General features: G+C 37.6%; 1 pseudogene; it reads right to left on the reverse strand.

Moving 5' to 3' along the window:
- LOC132669767 (protein tyrosine phosphatase type IVA 1 pseudogene) overlaps nucleotides 1–13,964 on the reverse strand; it is a 35,150-nt pseudogene extending 21,186 nt beyond the window's left edge.
- Nucleotides 13,965–26,127: the final 12,163 nt, after the last annotated feature.

Consider the following 26,127-nt stretch of genomic DNA (forward strand, 5'->3'; position numbering starts at 1 on the left):
ATTTTTTAGTATTCTAATGGATGTGAAGAAGTGGTATCTCCTTGTGATTGTAATTTTGATTTACCTAATGGCTAGTGATGCTGAGATATTTCTATGTGCTCATTGGTCATTTGCATATTGCATATATTTGCATATATTTGGTGTTATATTCAATCCATTGACAAATCAAATGTTATTAATATTTTTCTCTAAATTCTTATACTTTTAGTTCTTACATTGAGATATGTTATCTATTTTGAGTTAATTTTTGTATATGGTGTAAGGGCCCAATTTCATTCTTTTACATGTTGATATCCAGTTTTCCCAGCACCATCTGTTGACAATCTTTTCAAGATTGACAAGATTTGACAAGAGTGTCAAAAATCAATTGACCATATAGGTGATAATTTATTTCTGGGTTCTGTTTTATTCCATTTGTCTATATTTATATTCCCATGCTTGTACCACACTGTTTTGATTTTTGTAGCTTTGTAAAAATATCCGAAATCGGGGCGCCTGGGTGGCTTGGTCGGTTAAGCGTCCGACTTCAGCTCAGGTCATGATCTCACCATCCGTGAGTTCAAGCCCCGCGTCGGGCTCTGTGCTGACAGCTCAGAGCCTGGAGCCTGCTTCCGATTCTGTGTCTCCCTCTCTCTCTGCCCCTCCCCTGTTCATGCTCTGTCTCTCTCTGTCTCAAAAATAAATAAACGTTAAAAAAAAAAAAGATCCGAAATCAAGAAGTGTGAATCTTCCATCTTTATTCTTCTTTTTCAAATTATTTAGCCTATTTGGGATCTCTTGAAATTCCATCTATATTTAAGTATATATTTTTCTATTTATGCAAAATCATTGGGGTTTTGATAGGGATTACACTGAATCTGTAGATGGCTTTGGGTAGTATTGTCATCTTAACAATATTAAGTCTTACAGTCAATGAATGTGGGGTGTCTTTCATTTATTTATAACTTCTTTAATACATTACAGGAATGTTTTATGCTTTGCAGTGTATGAGTCTTTTCAGTGCTATTTTAAATGACATTTTTTTCTTAATTTCCTCTTCAGATTTCTCATCATCAATGTATAAATGCCACTGCTTTTTGCAAGTTGATTTTATGTCTTACAATTTTTCAGAATATGTTTAATAACTCTAACATTTTTGTGGAATATTTAGGGTTTCTAAGTATAAAATTCATGTCCTCTATGAACAGAAATCATTTTACTTCTTCCTTTCCAATTTGGATGTTTGTTTACTTGCCTAATTGCTCTGGCTAGAACTTACAATAGGAGTTGAATTGGAGACAAACCATATTTGACACTATTAATAATGATAAAATTACATATGTCAGGCAATAAGCTAAGTATTTTATATTATGTTCCTATTTACAGTGCTAAAAAATAGATTATCATCCCCATCCTAGAGATAAGGATAATCAAGCAGAAACTAAATAAGTTGCCAAGATCATACATCTAGAAAATGACAGACCTGGAGTTTGAATCAGATGTGAGCGACTTCAAAAACTGTATATTGTCCTGTATACTTTGCCTTTATAAGTCAGTTATACAAGCACTTTCCAAATTTATGTATTTTTCATGTGCTATGTAATATCCACTTAGGCATCTTTTTTTCTCACTGATTTATTCCAAAGAAAGACTTGTCTAACCAAAATTTACATTTTTGTGGCTATTTGAAATTTTAAATATTTGCTGTGTAGAAAAAGGCTGGATGTAAAATCTTTAATTAAAGCAGATGAATGCTCTATTTTCCCAAAACTATGATCAAATCTATCAGGAGAAGTCATGGGTGACTTTTGGAGTTTGCATCATAAGTGACAAATCAGCTACACAGAAAATCCAAAAGATTCTTTAGCCTCAACTTGTATCTTATCTGAATTAGTAATTAAAACCAGACAGAGTGCTTATATTTGTGTGATGATGCATGAAAAATGAAGATAAGTAATTTTGTATTTGTTTTTTGAGAGCAAATACACCATTATATGAAAAAGCATAGATTAGCATCCTTCTTGGAATATTTCCAAAAATTACCCTATTTATATGAAAGAACTATAATTGCACAAGATGTACAGAGCATTGGTCTGGCAAGAAGAGCAATCCTGTACTTTGGTGTATTACTGTGACTCAAATTTCCTTATTCTTTCCATAGTTTTGTAGTCACTCTTTCACTTAACATTCTTTTCTAAAATACTTGCTTTTTTCATTCAACACTTTTTCAATACTTCTAAGACATTAGCAGCAGCAGCAAAATCTCACTTCTGGAAAAAGTATTACCTAGTTTAAGAGTTAGCTGATGAAAAAGACAACAGCAGAAGTCATGGTCTTGCTTACAGTGAGGCTTTTTAAAGGTTCAAGAAAATACACAGTTGTAATCTGCTAGATTCAGTGTATATTTCTGATTATCACATATAGTATTTTTATTTCATATATATGAATGAATATTTCATATATATGATACAGATTAAGGCTACAGTATGCTTCCCTGCATACCCTATGTAGAGACAGAACTTACAGTTAGAAGGCTTTCTGTGAAACACTAGCTGTTATAAATTTGTATAAGACTTAGAGCCTTCCAACTACACTTTAAGAGTAGATGAAACATAACAGAACTAGTTCTGTTAGGGGCGCCTGGGTGACTCAGTCAGTTGAATGTCTGATTCTTGATTTTGGCTCAGGTCGTGATCCCAGAGTCATGGGATCAAGTCCCAAGTCTAGCTCTGCACTGACAGAAGAGAGCCTGCTTAAGATTCTCTCTCTCTCTCTCTCTCTCTCTCTCTGCCCATCTCCCCACTCACACAATCTGTCTCTCTCTATAAAATAAATGTAATATAATAAAATAAAAATTATTAAAACAAAGAACTAGCTCTGTAACATAAGGGCTACCAGAATAATTCAGAATTCTATAGAAAGAAAAACTGAAATACCATACTTTTGCCTTGTATTGTGATATAGCTACAATAACAGAATAAAGAAAGTTGAAGCTAAAGTCATCAAGGAGAATAAAGTGGCACAAAGAGAATTAAGAAATTAGAGAATTAAGAAATTCAACTATTTATTTATTCATAAATTTTAGTTAACATACAGTGCAATATTGGTTTCAGGAGTAGAATTCAGTGATTCATCATTTACATACAACACCCAGGGCTCATCATAACGAGTGCCCTCTTTACTACCCATCACCCATCTAGCCCATCTCCCACCCACATCCCTCCATCAACCCTCAGTTTATTCTCTATCATTAAGAGTCTCTTGTGGTTTGTTTCCCTTTCTTCTCTTTTTTTCCTCCTTCCCATATGTTCCTCTGTTTTGTTTCTTAAATTCCACATATGAGTGAAATCATATGGTATTTGTCTTCCTCTGATTTATTTCACTTTGTATAATACGTATTATCTCTATCCACATTGTTGCAAATGTCAAGATTTCATTCTTTTTGATGGCTAAGTAATATTCCATTGTGTATATACACCACATCTTATTTATCCATTCATCAGTCAGTGGACATTTGGGCTCTCTACATAGTTTGACTGTTGTTGATAATGTTGCTATAAACATTGGGGTACATGTACTCCTTTGAGTCTGTATTTTTGCATCCTTTGGGTAAATACCTAATAGTCTAATTGCTGGATTGTAGGGTAGTTCTATTTTTTAGTATTTTGAGGAACCTCCATACTGTTCCCAGAGTGGCTGCACCAGTTTGCTTTCCCACCATATCCTCACCAACACCTGTTGTTTCTTGTGTTGTTCATTTTAGTCATTCTGACAGGTGTGAGGTGGTATCTCATTGTGGTTTTGATTTGTATTTCCCTGACAAAAATCAACTTTAAAAAAATTTTTTTAAACTATGTCCCCAATAAGGGGATCTTTTTTATTTTTTTTATTTTTTTAATGTTTATTTATTTTTGAAAGAGAGAGAGAGTGTGAGCAGGGGAGGGGCAGAGAGAGAGAGAGGGAGACACAGAATCGGAAGGAGGCTCCAGGCTCCGAGCTGTCAGCACAGAGCCCAATGTGGGGCTGGAACCCACGAACCGTGAGATCATGACCTGAGCCGAAGTCCAACGCTCAGCCGAGTGAGCCACCCATGCATCCCAAAAGTCAACTTTTAAAAGGGAGACAGAATTGTTTCATGTTGGCCCTGGTACTGTATGTTTTCAGTCATGTGTGGACCTTGAGAAATTTAACAGAAGATCATGGGGGAGGGGGAGGAGGGAAAAAGTTACAGAGAAGGAGTGAAGGAAACCATAAGAGACTCTTGGATACTAAGAATAAACTGAGGGTTGATGGAGGTTGGGGAGAAGGGAAAGTGGGTGATGGGCATTGAGGAGGGCACTTGTTGGGATGAGCACTGGGTGTTGTATGGAAACTAATTTGTCAACAAATTATGTTAAAAAAATAAAAGGGAGACAGGCTTTTGTCAGCTGCCACTAAGGTGCTTGGTCCTTGTAAAGAACCTAAGGCCATGTTGGGATGAGGCCCTCACTTCATCCAATACCAGCATTCATTGCCAACAGTACCTGCCCAGCACCTGCCTACACAATGGACTCTGTCTCAGAGGTCTGCGTCTCTTCACCCTCATCCTGCATGATAACGAGGTGGTTTCAGGGAGAATAAGATGAATGCCTTCATTAAAGTTCCTGGTGTAGGGATACCTGAGTGGCTCAGTTGGTTAAGCGTTCAACTTTGGCTTAGGTCATGATCTCATGGTTCACAAGTTTGAGCCCTGCATTGGGCTCTGTGCTGACAGCTCAGATCCTGGAGCCTGCTTCAGATTCTGTGTCTCCCTCTCTCTCTGCCCCTCCCCCATGTACTCTGTCTCTCTCCCTCAAAAATAATAAATAAACATTAAAAATTTTTTTCATTTAAAAAAAATAATAAAGTTCCTAGTGTGAATGTTGACCCTTTCTGACCAGGGTTGTCTGCAAAGTCCCTGGCCAAAGTCAACATCAGGAGCCTCATCTGCAACATTGGGGCTGATGGATCTGCTCCAGCAAAAGGTCCTGTTCACTGCTGCTCCAGCTGAGTAGAAGAAAGTGGAAGCAAAGAAAGAAGAATCTAAGGAGTCTGATAATGACATGGCTTTGATCTTTTTGACCACACCTCTTTTGTAACATGTTCAATAAAAAGTTGAACTCTTAAAAAAAGGGTGGGGGTGTGTTTGGGTGGAGACAGAACTTACAAGAGGCAAAAAAAGGAAATAAGTTCTTCATATAAGAAAAAATCAAGAAAATTATCTGGTAATAAAGGGTAGGAAATATTAGAATTGCATCTAGCATTGAAAATATGGGTGTTTAAATACTATATTAGGGTCAGAGGTAGAAATTTTGATCTTTTGAGCAAAATGAAATAATGTGATACTTTTAGAAGGAACATCATGCATCTGCAATCTTTTCACCAGACCCATATTCGGAAGGGATTTTCAAATTTAGACTATGAGATGGAAAGGAGGCAAAAGCTTCACAACTCAAGAAATGACTGGTAATAAATAGTGGTAGCATAAGTTATACCAACATAAATAACAGTGAATGCTGTGTTACTAAAAGCGTTCAAACAGAACTTAAGCAGAACTTAAGTGACTGTATGTCAGGAGTGCTGTGGAGACTGAAAAATTAGAATAAGTACGTGATTTCTAAGGTTCACTTTATTTTTATTTGTTTAATGTTTGTTTTGTTTTTGAGAGAGAGAGAGAGAGAGAGCATGAGCAGGGGAGGGACAGCAAGAGAGACACAGAGGTTCTGAAGCCACCTCTGTGCTGATAGCAGAGAGCCCAATGTGGGGCTTGAACTCATGAGCTGTGAGATCATGACCTGAGCCGAAATCAGGAGTTTGATGCTTAACCAACTGGGCCTCCCAGGGGTTCATTTTAAATGCAAGGTATTATTTTTTATCATGTTAATTTCCTTTGTTTATATTGCTTTTCCTGATTCTATTCCTTTTAGTTATAGAAATTTCATTGATTTCTCTTTGTTGTAAATATCAATTGTAAGATTTATCACTATGTCTGTGTCTACTACTGCATGGTATTTACTACAGTAAAAATTTTGACTAAGGAAATATAAAAATCTCCTTTCAGGAGATAACATCTCATTAAATATTAAACATCTCATTAAACATTTGTCAAAAATTTCATGCTATTATAATTGTTTCTTATTACAGAATTAAAATGTATTTGTAGAAAATTTAGAATTCAAATGAAATATGAATCATCCTGTGGGCTAAGGAGGGAAAATGTTTTTTTAGACTCTTCTCCCTTCCTCTCCTTTCACTTTTTGAAACAGAGGGTTAATATTATAAGCTATATGGTCTGGAATGCTGCTAGGGCATAGTTTCTAGTGGTCAGAATCACTGTATATTAAAAAGTTCAAAACAGGGGGTGCCTGAGTGGCTCAGGTGGTTAAACTTTGGACTTGATTTCTGCTCAGGTCATGATCTTCTGGTTGTGGGATTGAGCCCCACATTGGGCTCTGCACGCTGAGCATGGAGCCTGCTTGGGATTTTCTCTCCACCTCTCTCTCTGCCCCTCCCTTGCTCATGCTGTCTCTCTCAAAATAAATAAACGTTTTAAAATAAATAAAAATAAGGTAAACACAGGATGTGGCTTTTCTTTTTTCCTTACACCTCCAAAAAGGAGACAGCAGTTGTAATTGAATCCAGGCCTTTTATAAGAACTAACATGTTCACCTCTCTCCTGTTCTTCACCAGAACCCGAAAGGTCCTAAGATGCAGATTGGACTTGGGAGTGGAGGGAAATAGGGATTCAATGGGCATTAGGTTTGGAGAGATAGTTTAGATCTCTGTCCTGGGTACCAGCCCATTGGGATTTGAGATTTACTACCAGATAACAAATTTGTTCCTTGGAGGACTTGTTTAGAGAATGGCTGAAATATCAGTGAAAGTCCAGTATTACTTGATTACTTGGTCACATTTTATCCACTAGCACCATACTTTCACTCTGATTCCTCACAATTCTCTGTACCCAGAGATAATTACTAGAATACCTTAATGCATGACCTTTCTGTCTTCCTTCTATGATATGAGTCCAGGAAGTTGTTTTTTTTTTTTACAATGTAATCTTCCAAAGTATATATTTTTAATATTTATAATTTAGCAATTGTTTTACATGTTAAATATATTTCATAACATAATTTTAAAAGTTTCTGTTTGTACCTAATTATTGGACACATGAGAGACAAACATTGTTAGTACCTACCCAAAGGCTACTCTCTCTCCTTTTCCTGACAATTTAACCCTGATTTTGATTGGGGTTGCTGTGTGTTTAGCCCCTAGGAAATGATTCAAGATTGTTCCAAATTAATAATGAAAATTCTGTCTGTTTTTCCAGGTACTCACTTTCCCAGCCTCCTTGCAGCTAAAATTTGCCATGTGGCCACTTGTGGCAAACAAGAACTAAGGGCAAATCTGCTGAGATAAGGAGACTTCTGGGAAATATTGCCCTCACTCTATGCTGAATTGAAAGTTTCATCTACCATTTACTTCTTTTTCTCCAGACATGTTGCTTGAATCTGTGGTCCTAACTTTACGGCCAAGTGAAAATAAGACTGAGATAATGCTGTCAAATGAGGATGGCAGACAAGGATAGAAATAGCCTGTTCCTCCATAAGATCACAGAAATAAACTAGGAATAGACTATCTCCAGACTATGAATATGGTTTTCTGTGTCTTGCAGCTAAGTATAACCTATGATGTTTCAAATATTTCCCTTTTATAAACAGAGAGCTTTGATGAACATTTACATACATAATCTATGATTATGTCTTCATGATGAATTCCTAAAGATAAAATTATTAATTTATAGAAAATGCAAAACATTAAGGCTTTTGCTATATATTACCAAGTACCCTCAAGACAGTAAAAAGTGAGGATTCAGTAAACATTATAGAAACTCTTTTAAAAATGAAATTTTACCAAATAAAAAAGTTAATCTTCCTGAAAAAGAACCTATACCTCTAAAACTTCCTGGAAAGTCCAGCAAAATTCTAAAAGAAAACAGGGGGTCCATAAAGTCTGTAATACATAATCAAATATGTATAATGTTGTGAAGGACATCTTCAATCTGTAAATGCATACATACATAAAGAAATCTTCTAACCTCCACACTTGTGGATACCAGGTAGAACTATCAACTGACAATGCTGTTGTATTTTTCTTTATTCCGGTATAGTTAACATATAGTGTTATATTAGTTTCAGTGTTCATCATGGTAAGTGTACTCTTAATCTCCCATCTCCCCACCGACCTCCCTTCTAATAACTCCTTTAAAAATGTTCTCTGTAGTTAGTAGTCTGGTTTTTTTTTTTTTTTTTTGGGGGGGTCTGTATCTTTGTTTCATCGCATTTGTTTGTTTCTTAAATTCCACATATGAGTGAAATCATATGGTATTTGTCTTTCTCTGAATGACTCATTTCACTTAGCAGTATACCCTCTAGACTAACCTACCATATTGTTGCAAATGGCAAGGTTTCATTCTTTTTATGGCTGAGTAATATTCTATTGTACATATATACCACATCTTCTATATCCATTCATCTATCAATGGATACATGTGTTTCTTCCATAATTTGGCTATTATAAATAATGCTGGTATAAACATAGGAGTGAATATATCTTTTCAAATTAGTGTTTTCGTGGTGGGGGGTAAATATCCAATAGTGGAATTACTGGATCATATGGTAATTTTATCTTCAACTTTTTGAGGAACCTCCATACTGTTTTCCACAATGGCTGCAACAGTATGCACTCCCCCAACAGTGCATGAGAATTCCTTTTTCTCCACATCCTTGCCAACACCTGTTGTTCTTGTGTTTTTTTATTTTAGCCATTTTGACAGGTATGAGGTGATAGCTTATTGTAGGTTTGTTTTGTTTTGTTTTTTAGAAAGAGAGCACACATGAGCTGGGGAGAGGGACAGAGGGGGATGGAGAGAGAATCTCAGGCAGGCTCCTTGTCCAGTGCAGAGTCCAATGTGGGGCTTAATCCCATAACCTAGGAATCATGACATGAGCTGAAATCAAGAGCTGGTTGCTCAACTGACTGAGCCACCCAGGTGCCCCTCTCATTGTAGTTTTGATTTGCATTTCCTTGATGGTGAGTGATGGTGAGCATCTTTTCATGTGTCTTTTGGCCATCTGTATGTCTTCTTTGGAGAAATGTCTTTTCATGTCTTCTGCCCATTTTTAATTGGATTATTTGTTTTTTTTGGTATTGAGTTGTATAAGTTCTTTATATATTTTGGATGCTAACCCTTTATAGGGTATTCCATTTGCAAATATCTTCTCTCATTCAATAGGTTGTCCTTTAGTTTTGTTGATTATTTCCTCTGCTGTGCAAAAGCTTTTAATTTTGATGTAGTCCCAATAGTTTATTTTTGCTTTTGTTTCCCTTGCTTCAGGAGACATATCTAGAAAAATGTTTCTATTGCTGATGTCTGAAAAATTACTGCCTGTGTTCTCTTCTAGAACCTATATGGCTATTCAGGTCTCACAGTTAGATCTTTAATCCATTTGAAGGGTTTTTGTGTGTGCATGATATAAGAGAGTGGTTCAGTTTTATTATTTTTGGTGCAGTCTGTTGGGACTGTTTTTTTTTTAATTTCTCATTCTGCTACTTCATCAGTAGTGCATAGAAATGCAATAGATTTCTGTATATTGATTTTGTATCCTGCAACCTTACTGAATTCATTTATCAGTTCTAGTAGGTTTTGGTGAAGTCTTTAGAGTTTTCTATATATATTATTATGTCATCTGCAAATGGCAGAAGTTTTACTTCTTCCTCACCAATTTAGATGCCTTTTATTTCTTTTTGTTGTCCAATTGCTGTGGCTAGGACTTCCAGTATTGTGTTGCATGAAAGCGGTGAGAGTTGACATCCTTCTCTTGCTCTTGATCTTAGAGGAAAGACTGCCAGTTTTTCACCATTAAGTATGACGTTAGCTGTGGGTTTTTTCATGTAAGACCTTTATTATGTTGAGGTATGTTCTCTCTAAACCTCCTTTGTTGGGGGTTTTTAGCATAAATAGATGTTTGACTTTGTCAGATGCTTTTTCTGCATCTATTGAAATCATCATATGGTTTTTATCCTCTTATGTGATGTATTAGGTTGATTGGTTTGCACATACTGAGCCACCGTTTAAATGCCACTTGATTCTGGTGAATGATATTTTAATGTATTGTTTGATTATGTTTGCTAATATTTTATTGAAGATTTTTGCATTTATATTCATCAGACTTATTGGTCTCAATTTGTCCTCTCTCATTCTCTGTCTCTCTCTCCCTCTCTGTAGTGTCTAGTTTTGGTATCAGGGTAATGCACGCTTCATAGAATGAAATGGAAGCTCTCCTTTGTCTTCTATTTTTTGAGTAGTTTGCGAAGAATAGGTATTAACTTGTCTTTAAGTATTGGTAGAATTCACCTGCAATGCCATCTGCTCCTGGACTTTTATTTGTTGGAAGTTTTTTGATTAGTGTTCAATCATTGCTGGTAAACAGTCTGTTCAATTATTTTCTATTTCTTGCTCATTCGGTTTGGGAAATTATATATTTCTAGGAATTAATCCATTTCTTCTTCTCTGGGTTATCTAATTTGTTTTCATATAATTTTTCATAATATTTCCATATAATTGTTTGTATTTCTGTGGTATTGGTTGTCATTTCTCCTCTTTTACTTTTGATTTTGTTTACTTGAGTTCTGTCTTCCTCTCTCTTTTGATGAGTCCGGCTAAAGGTTTATCAATTTTGTTGATCTTTCAAAGAACCAGTTCCTGGTATTATTGATCTGTTATGGTGGGTTGTTGTTGTTGTTGTTGTTGTTTGTTTGTTTGTTTCTATTTCATTTATTTCTGCTCTAATCTTTATTGTTTCTTCTACCTGTTTTGAGTTCTGTTTATTCTTTTTCTAGCTCCTTTAGGTATAAGGTTAGGTTGTTTATTTGATATTATTCTTCTTGAGGTAGGACTGTATTGCTATAAACTTCCCTCTTAGAACGCTTTTGCTGCATCCCAAATTTTTGGGATCATTGTGTTTTCATTTTCGTTGGTCCATATATTTTTTAATTTACTCTAACTTATTGATTGACCCATTCATTGTGTAGTAGCATATTACTTAACCTCCATGTATTTGTGTTATTTCCAGAGTTTTTCTTGTTACTGATTCCTAGTTCCATAGCTTTGTGATTAAAAAAAAAGGTACATAATATGACTTCAATCTTTTTGTATTTGTTGAGTCTTTTTTTTGTGTGTGACCTAATATGTGATCTATTCTGGAGAATGTTCCATTTGCACTTGAAAAGAATGAATATTCTCCTGTTTTAGAATAGAACTTTCCAAATATATCCGTTAGATTCATGACATCCAGTGTGTCATTTAAAGACATCGTTTCCTTGTTGATTTTCTGTTTGGATGATCTATCCATTGATGTAACAGTTCTCCTACTATTACTTTATTGCTATCAATTACTTCTTTCATGTTTGTTATTAGCAGCTTATATATTTGTATGCTTTCATGTTGGGTGCATAAATATTTACAAGTGTGATATCTTCTTTTTAGGGTGTTCCTTTTATGATCATATGGTGTCCTTCTTTGTGTCTTGGCACAGTCTTTGTTTTAAAATGTATTTTGTTTGATGTAAGTTTTGCTACCCTGATTTTCTTTTCACTTCCATTTGCATAATAAATGCTTTTCCATCCCTTTATTTGCAATCTGTGTGTGTCTTTAGGTCTGAAATGAGTCTCTTCTAGGAATCATATACATGGGTCTTGCTTTTTTTTATCCATTCCATTACCTTATATCTTTTGGTTGGAGCATTTAGTACATTTGTATTCAAAGTAATTATTGATAGGTATGCACTTACTGCCATTTTGTTATTTATTTTATAGTTGTTTTTCTAGTTCTTATCTGTTTCTTGCTCTCTTCTCTCATCATTTCCTGGCTTTCTTTAGTAATATATTTGGATTCCTTTCTCTTTATTTTTTGAATATCTATTACCAGTTTTTGATTTGTGGTTGCCATTAGGTTTATATTAAGTTGATGGTCACTTAAGTTTGAACCTATTTTAAAGGCACTAAGTTTTTATTCCCCCGCCATGTTTTAGGTATTATGGTGTCATACTTTACAACCTTTTATTTTGTGAATTAAGATATACTTAATTTTACTGCTTTTGTACTTCCTACCTTTCTTACTTCTGCTTATGGTCTTTTCTTTCCACTCAAAAACACCCTTTGACATTTCTTATAAGGCTGGTTTAGTGATCATGAATTCCTTTAACTTTTGTTTGTCTGGGAAACTCTTTATTTCTCTTCTTCTGAATGATAGCCTTTCTGGATAGAGTATTTATTCTTCGTTGCAGGGTTGTTTTTTTTCATTCAGTATTTTGAATACATCATACCATTCCTTTCTGGCCTGCAGAGTTTCTGCTAAAAAATCAGCTGATAGGGGCGCCTGGGTGGCGTAGTCGGTTAAGCGTCCGACTTCAGCCAGGTCACGATCTCGCGGTCCGTGAGTTCGAGCCCCGCATCAGGCTCTGGGCTGATGGCTCGGAGCCTGGAGCCTGTTTCCGATTCTGTGTCTCCCTCTCTCTCTGCCCCTCCCCCGTTCATGCTCTGTCTCTCTCTGTCCCAAAAATAAATAAATAAATAAAAAGTTTTTAAAAAAAAAAAAAAAAAAAAATCAGCTGATAGCCTTATGGGGATTTCTTTTGTATGTAACTATTTTCTTTTCTCTTGATGCTTTTAATATTCTCTCTTTACCACTGCTTTTTGCCTGTTTAATTACTATGTGTCTTGGTGTGGACCTCCTTGGGTTGACTTTTTGGGGGAGTTCTCTATGCCTTCTGGATCTGGATTTCTGTTTCCTCCACAGACTTGGGAATTTTTCAGCTATTATTTCTTCAAATAAATTTTCTGCTAGTTTCCCTTTTTCTCCTCCTTCTGGGATTCCTATAATACAAATGTCATTATGCTTGATGTCACTGAGTTCCCTAAGTCTGTTTTCCTTTTTTATTATTATTTTTTCTCTCTCCTGTTCAGCTTGACTGCTCTCCCTTACTCTGTCCTTCAGGTCACTGATCTGTTCTTCTGCTTCCTCTAGTCTACTATTTATTCCCTTTAGTGTATTTTTAATTTCAGTTATTGAGTTCATCATCTCTGATTAGTTCTTTTCTGTTTTCTATCTCTTTGTCAAGGTTCTCACTGGGGTCCTCCACTCTTTTCTCCAGTCCAATGAGTATCTTTATGACCATTACTTTAAATTTTCTGCCAGACATGTTACTTGGCTTTATTCTGTTTAACTCTCTTGCTGTGATGATTATTTAATTTGGGACATATTCCTCTGTCTCCTCATTTTGTCTAATTCTCTGTGTCTATTTCTATGTGTTAAGAAAGTCAGCTATGTCTCCTACTCTTGAAAGTGATAGCCTTATGAAGAAGAGGCCCTGGTGTGCCCTGGCAGTGCAATGTACCCTGTGCACCAGACCTGGCAGTTTAGAGGTGTCTCCTATGTGTGTTGTGTGTGCCCTACTGTTATAGCTAAGCCACATTTGCTTTCATTCTAGCTGTATGCAATGTATGCCTTTGCCTATTGGGGGGAAGGCTTTGATAGTTGTGTTGTTAGTGGGGCAATCTGGGGCTGCTTTGGACTTAAGTTGAGTCAGACCAGGCAATTTCCAGAGATGCAGTAGGACCAACTACAGGGTGCTTTCTCTGTGTTGTTCCCTGAGAAGCTTTCACTAGTCGGTGGGGACTGTAGTCAGACTTGATATCTGCCACCAGGACACTGCTGGGGCCCCAGTGGGACTAGTGTAGGTGGTTATCCTCCCTTCTCCCTGGGGCAGGAGTCACTTTGGAATGATGCCAGCTCCTGTCATTGTTGCTTGCACACTGCCAGTTTTATGGTACTGCTTTGGATGGTCTCTGGCCAAGGACATATTGGAGGGGGCAGGTCCACAGGAGAACATGGAGATGGGGTGCATACTGCCGACAAGGTCCATGCAGGTCAGCTGTGGGAAAGGACCTGCAGAAGTCTGGGAAAACTCTGCTAAGGCAGGCGAGGTTGGAAAGGGGCAGATTTGCAGAAGCTTGTCGGGGTGCAGTGTGCTGTTAGCAAGCTAGATGGAGAGTGTTGGTGCTATGGCTGGTTCCCACAGGTGTCCACATATCTAGGCTGGAGCGCAGGGAAAGCAAAATGGCACCTGCCAGCTTTTTTGTTGTTAGAGAAACTTCCCAAATATCCCTGCCCCTACAGGACAAACTCTGAGATTATTAAATAAATATCCTTCCCACAAACCCCAAGCATTTTTTAAATTGCTGCTTCTATGCTGTATCTCAGCAGGGCTCTTTGTTGTGCTGTCTCTTTAAGGGCCTTTAAGGGTGGGGACTCAGTTTCCTGGGCTCTCTCCAAGAACCAAGTGTACTGATTTTTAAAGTTCCAGGTGTTAGGCCCACTGATTGTAAGAACTCATGCAGTTAAGCCCCTCTGATTTTTAAAGCCAGATGTTATAAGGATTGGTCTTCCCAATGTGAGTCCCTCATGCTTGGAGTGCCTGTGGTGGGGGGTGGGGGGAGGTCTTCTCTTCTCCCTTCTCTGCACCAGCAGTATCCCTACCTCTTCTAAGCAGTCCATGGGTCCATTTGTCTTCCAACCCGTCTTCACCCTTCCTATCCACTTCAATGAGGCCTTTTCTCTACATTTAGCTGTGTAGAGTCTGTTCTGCCAGTCTTTGGGTTGTTTTCTGTGTTATTTACATTAATGTGGTTATGTAGTTGTTTATGTGGAATGAGGTGAGCTTAAGATCCTCGTACTCTGCCATCTTCCCCAGAAGTTCAACTGACAGTGCTGTTTGAGTTCAGAGTTCAAGTACCTCCGTTAGCATGTACAGGAACAGCTGCTCCATAGCACAGCACAACTCTGTGCCTAATGTGCTTGTCCCCTGAAGACTGTCACAGGAGAGCCTGAAAAAATAAAACTGTCTCTGGAATTCTACTCTCATACACATAGGGCTGAGTTTCTGAACTTAAAAATCTCCCTGCTCTATCCTCTCAGTCTTTCTCCTCTGGTAAAGGTCATTTCAAAGAGTTGTAAATCCAAATGTCAGCAGTAGCATACTAAGTCCAGTGAACATGGTGGGTAAACATACGGCAGGCTGATTACTCCAATATAGTTCAAATTAATGACACAGCAGAACCCCATTATCAGGTTAGTTAACTAAGAGGTAAAAGAAAGGTGGAAGGTACACAATGTCCTTTTGATGAGTTTTTATTTGTTGATCTCTGCACTATAGCTCTGTTTGATGGGTCTGTTCTTCCCTGTACCCCACTGTAACTATCCCTAAGTCTAAACTTATATGTTAATATATGTTTAAAGATGATTTTTGGGCCTTAAAATGTCATTTTTCCTAAAAAACAATTTATTTCCAGTTCCTCTGGAGTCATAGTAATACACGATATTTCCATATTATCTTTCTGCTGTAATAAGAGTAACATGTTCATTCCTACCATTCCTGACTGCTCTCTTTAATAAAGTGGGCCTATTTAATTCTAGCTATATATTCATTAACATCATGGGATGTGAGGTTAATGAAACATGGGGTATGGTGAGACCAGGGATGTAAGGCAAGCACTATGAAGAACACAGTATTTGGCATATTGACATAGGAATAAAGGACAACATGAGACAGTTATGGTATGGTAAGGTTGAGAGAAGAAAAAAAATATGTCCACTTTTCTAAAATGCTTAAACTCAACTCTAAAAGCATGGTTGCTGTTGTCATTGTTGTTAAAAGAAATGTACCAAGGGCCCACAGCATGATTTGAGAGATATCAACATGGTCTTTGATCTTGAAATATTTACAACTGAGAAGAAAGTGCAGTTACATCAAGAGAGTTAAACTATGATGTGTACACATGGTGAAGACCATGCAAAGACTGGAGTTATGCTGCCATAGCCAAGGAACAACAGAAGCTAGGGTTAGAGAGCTGAAATGGATACTCCAGGGGGAGCATGGCCACACCTTCACTTGAGCTTCTGGCCTCCAAAAATGTGAGGCAGTGAATTCCTGTGGCCCTGGTTTTTCTTTGCAGCCCAGTTTTTGGTACATAGTTAAGCAGCCCTAGAAAACTACTACAACTGTGTTCTCTATAATACTTCTCACCGTCTGAAAGTCACTTTTTTTATTTATGCATTTACATTCTTTCTTCTCCACAGAATATTTCATAAGAGTAAAATATCCACAGCACTGTTCTGGGTGCTAGGGATTCATAGATGGATGAAATATAATTTTTATCCTTGAAGGACTTAAAGTATATAATTTGTAATTATATAATTTGTGAAGCATTTATATATTCATTAATTGAACAAATATTAAGTAGTATATATTCCAGGTACTGCTATCAATTCTGATGTCACAGTGCAGAATGAGAGCTTACATTCTGCAAGGGAGAAAGATAAATAAAAAGATACAAACAGGAGAAAGAATATAAAACAAAGTAATAAGATAGTGACTGAAATTCTGAGGAAAGTTTAAGTTGATTGGTCAAGAAAGGTCAGTCAGAAATAAATCAGGTCTCTTTAAGAAGCAGCAAGAAAGTGTGTATTTAGATCAGGTGACTGAAGCAATGGATGAGAGTAATGAGAAGGAGAGGAGCAGGTGTTTGATCTCATAGAGCCTATAAACTATAGACAGGGTATGGATTTTATTCTAAGCACCACAGACAGTCATAAGGAGTTTGCAGTTCAGAGTTTGCCATGTTCTGAATTATTTTCTAAAAATATCACGCTGGCTTCTGTATGGTAAAGAAACTGTAGGGAGTCTAAAAGCAGAAAGATTATTTAGAGGGCTGTTGCCAGAACACAGACAAGAGATGGTTTGGGCTTTGTTTAGGGTGATGGCAGCAGAAGTGATGAGAAAAGTATAGGTTATTAGTTTATTTTGGAGGTATAGCTAATAGGACTAGCTGTTGTATGGAAGACAGAGGTGCTGGAAAATAATAAATCAGAAGTGATTCGTAGGTTGCTTCATGGTCTGTCACAAAATAAAACCAAACTATATTGATTGCATGACAGTTCTTTAATTAAGAGGAGTTTACTTGATGTTTATATAGAAGAGGATTAGTAGGTGTTTGAGCTAGATGATCATTAAGGTCTTTTACAACCTTGAGTGTCAATGATCCTAATGATCAAAGCAAAGCTGCTATTCTGCTATTGGTCAGTCCACTCCAGGAATTGAGGATCCCATGAAGTGAGAACATAGTTGGGACTAGGATGGAGATTCCATCCATACTGGATGCATGTTATACATGAGTTTTTCAATTCCCCATGACAACACTTTGCTTAATCACCGTCATTTACATTTTCTGGCTGCCCCTGGGTTCTAATCTTTTTTTTTTTTCTTTTTCATTTCTTTTCTTTTTTTTTTTTTTTTTTTTTTTTAGAGAGAGAGAGACTGTGCTCAAGGAGGGGAGAGGGGCAGGGGGAGAGGGAAAGGGAGGGAGGGAAGGAGGGAGAGAGACAGAGGGGGAGAGAGTGAGAGAGAGAGGGAGAGAATGAGAATGAATGAATCTTAAGCAGGCTCCCTGCTCAGTGTGGAGCCCGACGCAGGGCTGAATCCTACGATCCTGGGATCATGGCCTGAGCTGAAATCGAGTCTGAGGCTTAACCGACTGGGTCACCCAGGCACCCCGCCTCCTGTGTTCTAGTCTTAATGTTAAACGTTTTACATGTGTTACCACATAATGTTCACAAAAATGCCACACAGTAAGTAAAATTATCCTTTTCGTACAAATCAGTCAATTGATTCTGAAAAGGCAGTAAAATGTCCAAGACCTTAGAGATAAAGAGTGTCATAACCACAGTTTTAACCTAAATCTAACTTTTAAGACTTGTTTTTTTAATGTCTATTTATTTTTGAGAGAGTGCAAGTCGGGGAAGTGCAGAGAGAGGAGGACAGAGGATCTGAAGTGGGCTCTGCACTGACAGCAGTGAGCCTGATGTGGGGCTCAAACTTACGAACCTTAAGATCATGATCTGAGCTGAAGTCAGACATTCAACCAAGTGAGCCACCCAGGTGCCCCCGAGTCTGTTTTTAAATACTGTTTTGTACTGCCTCCTCTCTGATTTATAAAGATCTTCAGTGAATAATGAGGGCTGTGAGAAGAATTAAAAATAGAGTAGATTAGATCAATAATTTTGTCTTATTTTAATGTAGTTTATTTGAAATTTAATATGAAATAGTGTGAATGTGTTTTAATGTGGGTGTACCTATACATGTATATAAAACTACACATATACAGATTCTTGAGAGAAAGAAAAAAAAGCCTCTTAGTTGTAAAATAGGTAAATCTTGTCATGGGTGACTTTGGTGATTTCATATCTACCCATGTAGGCCAATACTTTGGGTTATTGGAGAAGAAGTTTCCTGGAAGCCAAAATGAGAGTGTTCTTCAAAAACAAAAAGTGGATGCCATTTTTATTGCTTGCTCTCTGTTCCTATTCACTGGATACTTAGAGAAATAAAGTGACAATGAGTTGAAGTAAAAGTCAAGTTTGCTAGCATTTTCATTCAAAGAAGAATTCTTCAAAAAGATGAAAATAGAAGAAAAAATGAAATTCATTATTACTGCTAATGAAATGTTTTCTTGATGTCAAGCAGTATGTGGTTGGAAGAAAACAACTTGGACTTAACCAGAAATTCAAAATATGGTGCATTTCCAATCTGGTAATTGGGCTGATGTGAGATGTCACAAACAGTGATTGTTACAATGGCCTGGCTCTTAAATGCAACTCTGGATTAAATGGTACCTGAATGGTGAGGGCACCACTCGGCGGTCTTGGCTAATCTATGTGAAACGATGGCGCTAGGGAAGCCATTTCTGTTGGCTCTGAGTAAAGCCTGCCCCTATGCACCTGTGAGAAAGGCAGGTGTGTTGTTTTGTTTTGTTTTGTTTTGTTTTGTTTTGTTTTTGTTTTCATAGATCTGATTTTAAAAATAAGGTTAAAAGATGACAGCTGTGAGAAAATGAAGCTATTCTCTGGAGAGTAGCTGCCTTGTGGGATAAGGGAAACTGCTCTTGGAAGCCAGCCCTGAGGCACTTTATTAGTCAGGTGTCAAAGGAGAGTTGCCTGTTCTAGAACTTGAGCTGAAAAGTTTCCTTTTAATCCTCTCTTAGGCAATATAATTTTTCACTTTCAAAAAATAATCTCTCTGGCAGTATGTTCATTTGACATTTGGTCAACAAATATTCTTGAGCAATTACTAAAATAACGGCATTGCTAATGTGCACCTGAAAAACTAAATGACTTTATAAATTAAGGGTATTTTGATGTACCATGACCACAAAGAGTTTTAATTCAGCTTTTAGCATTTCTATATACATATGAACAGACCATTACTGTAACCAAGGTCATTTGGTGGTGCTACTTAGGGATACCAAAAATCTTCCCATGAATAACGTTTCAAATCCAAATATATTTCACAAACTCCTATTTTGTACAAAATATGTATACTAGAGAGGAATTTAATGTTCACTAAGATATTCTTTTAGGGAGATGAGAATCTGGTGAAGAAAGCCAACATATACACAATATAAAATTCAAATCATAATTTTGCCTACTTGGTAAAAGTGTCCTACAAACACAGAACAGAAATAAAACTCAGTTGGGGCAATGAGAGGACCATTTAAGGGGATCATAGTCAAACTTGGATCTGGACGTAAAGAATAAATCAGGCAGGCATATTCCAACAGAAGGAACGATAGAAGCGATGAAAGGCCCAGAGACTAGAAAATTTGGGAAATGACAAATAGTATTCTGGTTTGAGGGTGGAGGTGGGAGTGGGAGAAGGGGATATTTTTTTTAATTTTTTTTAACGTTTATTTATTTTTTTGAGACAGAGAGAGACAGAGCATGAACAGGGGAGGAGCAGAGAGAGAGGGAGACACAGAATCCGAAACAGGCTCCAGGCTCTGAGCTGTCAGCACAGAGCCCGACGCGGGGGCTCGAACTCACGGACCGTGAGATGATGACCTGAGCTGAAGTCGGACGCTTAACCGACCAAGCCACCCAGGCGCCCCGAGAAGGGGATATTTTAATAGGTGTATGATACAAATGAAGGGGGTGGCCTTAAGTAGCATGTAAAATAATCTGGACTTTAATTTTATGGAAATTTTAAATAAATTTTTAGGAAATATTAGTAATGTTTTGGGAAGAGGGGTGTCATAATCACAGATTTAGAAAGATAATGCTTGTTGACTCTATTGGGAACAGAGAGATCTGTTTAGAGGCTACTGCAGTAGTCCTGACAAGAACTGATGGAACCTCAACTGAGTACAGTGGCAATAGGGATGAGGGAAGAACCAGATGTCAGTAACACTGAAGAAATAGTATCAGTGGTTAGTAGTTTGAGATTTAGATATGAGAGTCCCCTGCATAGAATTTAAGTGTTGACATTGTAGGAGTGGATGAGGTTGTCCAAAGAAAGAAAATAAAACAATCACTAGGCCGTGGTCCAGGCTGTCGTGAAACCAAGTCAGGTGGAGGACTTGGTCCTGGTGATTCATAGGCACTGGTGACCATTGGCAAAGAAGATTCATAGACAATATGACAACCAAATTCAAACTTCTGTGGGTTGGGGAGTAAAAAACAAAAGAAGGAGAAAAGTGAACAGAGATAACTTTTTGTGGCATCTGGAATTTAGGATAAGAGTATTTTGAGTGGGAAGCAGAGTCAAAGGGGACATTTTTTAGGAGTGAGACAAAAGAGAATGTCCATGAAAGTCAAGGAAATCTGGAGAAGGAGGGAATGAAGTTGTAATAGAGTCTAAGAAGACTAAAGTTAATCCCATAAATTATAATCCCATAATTATATAATTGTATAATCCCATAATTATTTAGTTTGCCTTGGCAAGGACGAGAGAGTGTACAAAAATGCAAACCAAGAAACAGACTAAACTATAGAGAACAAACTGATGGTTACCAGAGGGGAGGTTGGTGGGGGGATGGATTAAATAACTAATGAGAATTAAGGAGTGCACTTGTGATGAACACCAGGTGTTGAATATAAGTGTTGAATCATTATATTATACACTTGAAGCTAATATTATACTATATGTTAACTAGAATTTAAATAAAAACTTTAAATGTTATTAAATAAAAGCTGATTTGGTAGTCAAAAAAATTTTTTTAAATGCAGACATTTTGAGGTGGGTGAAAGGGAAGCCTGCAACATTCAGTAACTGGGAAGTACAATTGTTTGAGGTGATGGCCAACCCCTAACTTAGTTGCAAGCAGACAGAAAGGATTGGAAGTGAAACCAAACAAAGTTTAAGTAAAGAGATCTGGTTGTTAAAGTCACCAAAAATGAGGGAAGGAGCAGATGAGAACAAGAGAATATGTTCTCATATAAAACATTATTTCCAGGTATGTCCGTGAAGGTGTTCCCCGCTCATCTGAATTGGTGGATTCAGTAAAGTAGACTGCCCTGCCTCCACTGTGGGTGAGTATCATCCAATCTGCTGAGGGCCTGAATGGAACAAAAAGAAGGGGAAAGGATGACTTGTTCCCATTCTGCCTGCCTGCTTGATCTGGAACATCAGTCCAGATGGCCATTGGCTCCTCTGTTGAACTGGCATTATACCACCAGCTTTCCCAAATCTCCAGCTTGCTCATTGGCAGATCATGACTTCTCAGGCTCATCTGTCTGTCATCTATCTATCTATCTATCTATCTATTATTACCTTTCTCTTTGGAGAACACTAATACACTGCCTCTACCAGAATATTTATAGTATGTGTGTGTGTGTGTGTGTGTGTGTGTGTACAGATACATATAAACACATATGCACATATTTTTTCTACGTATAAATATTTAATATTAATTCCTGGTTCCTGTTTATTTTTTCATAAATGTGATTACATTTGAAAAAATTGTTTTCAACTTATTATTTTGTGATCTAAGATACCATGTGATCTTTTTTGAGGTATACAGCATGACCCTAGAATCACTCAAACAGGAGTTATTATCCCCATTCTACCAGTGAAGAAAACTGCTTTTCTCACATGAATCTTCATCTTCTAAATTCTCACCCAGAGCATTTTCTATGGCAATCATCACATTATATTTGTTTTTCTATTCAGACAAAGGTTTAAATTTTTTTCAAAGGAGTAAAATATGGAAGAGATGTACTCTTTTCAGTGTTCAAGTTTTTGTAAACAGGATTAATATCTAACATTTATACATTGATTTACTGTTCACAGGGAATCTTGATAAAATCTTAGTGTCCACTACGTGCTCCTTGGAATTCCAAGACAATCTTGTATTGCATGAACATGACCATTATCTCACCTTCCAGCTTCCTCAAGCTGTGAGGAACGCTGCAGACTGGCAAAAAGTCAGACTGTAGAAGAATTACTGGAGAGAAAATAAACCTCACTTTGATGGTATTAATTATTTAGTTGAAACTTGCAGACTGGATATTCAGGAAGCTTTTGACATATCCCACATTACAGTGAAGCACTGAAGAGAAAGTAGCAACATAGAAATGTTCTTGTTGCCTGAGGCATGTTTTAATTTGGGGCTCAATGACTCAGCCCTACATGGGCAGCCAAAATACACACTTTTCTTTTGGAAGTTGGCATATAAAGACTTTGGGGTTAACATCTCTGAAGGGCTTAAGTACCATTCGCCAGAGTAAGCTTGTTGTTTTATTCCATTTAGAATTGTGTATAGGTAGAGAAAGATAAATTTTTATTAAATTCTGACATGGTTTTTTTTCTCATTTTATATGCAAGAGGATATGTCATTGGTTGGGGAGAAGTAAAAACGGCATTCTTACAGAATGGATGTTAAAGTCACTAACCCAGCGTTTTCATTCTGGCCTCTTTCAGCAGGACCAGTATCAAGGGACAGTTTCTGTTGGGTCTCACGTGAAATTTATATTTTACCAAGTTGTTTAAGGTCTGAAAAATGGTGGGGCTAAGCACCTAAGTGCTTTCTGGAGGTTTAGGGGGCCCATTTTTTGAAGCTGGTTCTTCTCCCATGGCTATGTCTCAGGCATATAATTTAAGAAGGCTGCCATATTATTTTGGAGGTTAAGCTGAGTGCTTCCTTGGTAATTGAGGTCACCTTCATGTGGGTAGTAGCTAGTCTGAGATAATTTCCGTGTTTTTTTTTAATCTTTTCTTTTTCTCTGAAGACATCTTCAGAGATGGTAGTGGAAAAGTCAGAACAATATGGTCTTTTAGCTGGTGGTAGATTCACAAATGTTGAGTTATTAAATTCCTTGTACTATATGTGTTGCATATAATCTTTCATATATAGAAGTAACTTATTTTAAAGCCTTAATTTTAAGTGCATTTTTAAAAAGTTTTTTAAAAGTGATGTGAATCTCAGAAGTAAGAACCTTCTTTCCATTCCCTTTGCTTTTCTCTGATTGTGGCACTTAAGAGAAGAGATGCAAAATCAAACACTCCCTAAAATCTTTTCAAAGGCCAAAGATACGGACCAGAATGCTTGGTTGTGGCCAATTGACTATATTTTATAACTTAGAATCAAATGGGAATTTTATATAATTCTAAATATTTTTTGTTTGGTTGTTTTTGTTGTTTTTTTTGTTTTGTTTTGTTTTGGTTTTGGTTTTGCATTTTCCCTGTTTTGTTGCAGGATTTTTTACAAGCTTACTTTTCAAATGCTGCAGAGCTGTGGTGCTGCAGAAACTGGATATTAAGCATAGAGAGACCTAACTTTTAAACTGAACTTGGTTAAAATCAGATGGGAAGACATTTGGGTCCTCCTCCCTGCCTCTCTTGTCTGCTCTGATGTTATCTCGTTAAATGAAAATACCCTTCTCAAAATGACATTTTGCCCAATGGCATTCCTATTGTTTCTTTTAGGAGTGAGGAGACAGGAGAATGGCCATGGAAAGCAACTAAAACTGGAAAAGGAGAGAATAAAGATGTGTGAGAAGAGATAAGGGCAAGACCAAAGCGTAGTATGCCTTTGGCCTAGTGTTTGGAGGGTATACCAATGGTCTATCAGAGAATGAGATTAGTTCTCTCTTAGGAAATCCTCAAAACAGAGTGACTGGCATCTCTTTAAAGTCACAGTTGTTGGTCTCAGACAAACGCTTGGTAATGCCATGCGACTCTACCATGTTGTCTGTACCAACTCACTGTCCCACTCTCTACAATGGTGCCCTTCTTGATTCTTTTCAAAATTATGTACCCTTTCCCTACTCCTTCCTCATTCCTGGAGGATGGCCTCAGCTCATACATTACATGAAAAATTGAAGGTATCAAATGGAAACTTTGTCAGCTTACTGCCTCCAAACCAACAGATTGCCCACATCTGTGCACATCATCTCTTCCCTTTTTCCTATTTCGTCAATTGAGTGTCACTCCTTCTCTCTGAATCCATTTGTTCCCCTGGTGCTTTGGTTCTGACCCCTTCTGAACTCCTCAGGAACTTGGCCTCACTCTTCCTTCTCTCTTTTGTATTGATACTTTTGATGGCCACTTTTAAAATGTTCAGTTCTCACAGACAAACCTTCCTTTGAGCGCAAATCTTTCTCCTAGTAGCGCCTCAGTAATCTTCCCTTCACAGACTCTAAAAGAGACAGATGAACATATTTTCTCTCATTTTCTTATTTTATACTCATTGCCAACCCACCCTTCTATCAGTCCACCAAAGCAGTTCTTTCAGTAGGCCCCTGATGGCTTCCATACTCCTCAAAAGGCTAGTTTAAAGAATTCCTCATTGTACCTCTTTTGTCCAGGGTATTTGACACTGCTGATTGCTCTTTCCTTTCTGAAACTCTCTCTTCTCTTCTCTTGACTTTCATGACCCCACATTGTCCTAGATTCCCTTCTTTATTTCATAACCCCCCGACCTTTGTAGTTTTCTTTGCAGGCCTGTCCTCCTCTACCTAGGCGTCAAATGCTGGAGTGCCTCAAAGATGGTACTTGTCTGCCTTCTTGTCTCATTCAATCCAGTCTCCTTAGCGATGTTCTCCATGGTTCGAAACACCTTCATTAGGGGCGCCTGGGTGGCTCAGTCGGTTAAGCGTCCGACTTCGGCCCAGGTCATGATCTCGCGGTCCGTGAGTTCGAGCCCCGCGTCGGGCTCTGTGCTGACCGCTCAGAGCCTGGAGCCTGTTTCAGATTCTGTGTCTCCCTCTCTCTCTGACCCTCCCCTGTTCATGCTCTGTCTCTCTCTGTCTCAAAAAAATAAATAAACATTTAAAAAAATTTTAAAAAAAGAAACACCTTCATTATATTAAGTTCCCATGTTGCTCTCTAATATCTCTTACTGAATGTCATATAAGTACCTCAAATTCAAATTACCTAATATAGATGTCATGATTTTCCTCCACCCCAAATCTTAGTGTTCTTTATATTAGTGACTCTACCATCTATCCCAGTAAAAATCAGAAATCTGGAGGGAATTTATACTATTTCTCTCTCCCTCATCAGCTATAATCAACCAACCTAATACTAAAACATGTCAAGTCTAATCTCCCAAATAACTCCAAATCCATTTCACTTGGTTCCTTCTACTGCCTACCTAGTCCTGAACTTATCATCTCTTGCTGGGACTATTGCAAGAGCCAAACTGGTATTTAATTTTTCATTCTGACAACCCTCTCCATCACGATTCATTCTGAATTATAACAGACGTGATCTTTTCAGAACAGAAATCATAATTGTGTTGCATAACTTACCTATAGAAAACATCTCATGAACTGCCCATTGGTCTTTTTTAAAAATGTTTATTTATTTATTTTGAGAGAGAAGAGCACAAGCAGGGAAGGGGCAGAGAGAGAGGGATAGAGAGAATCACAAACAGGCTTCGTACACCTAGCGTGGAGCCCAATGTAAGTCTCCATCTCACAAACTGTGAGATCGTGACTGGGCTGAAATCAAGAGTCAGATGCTTAACTGAGCCACCCAGGTGCGCTCCAACAACTGCTTACTGATCTTAAGAACCTAACTCCTTAGCAAAGGTCAAAATGGTCTGATGATCTAGCAAGTGGCTATTTCTCATCTTGTGCCAGTTTTTTGTTTTTGGTTTGGTTTTGGTTTTTGGTTTTTGGCTTTTTTGAGAGAGAGAGTGTATGTGAGCAGAGGAGGAGCAGAGGGAGAGGGGAAG

Source organism: Panthera onca, chromosome B3, assembly GCF_046562875.1.
Source record: "Panthera onca isolate mPanOnc1 chromosome B3, mPanOnc1 haplotype 2, whole genome shotgun sequence".
NCBI classification, from domain to species: domain Eukaryota; kingdom Metazoa; phylum Chordata; class Mammalia; order Carnivora; family Felidae; genus Panthera; species Panthera onca.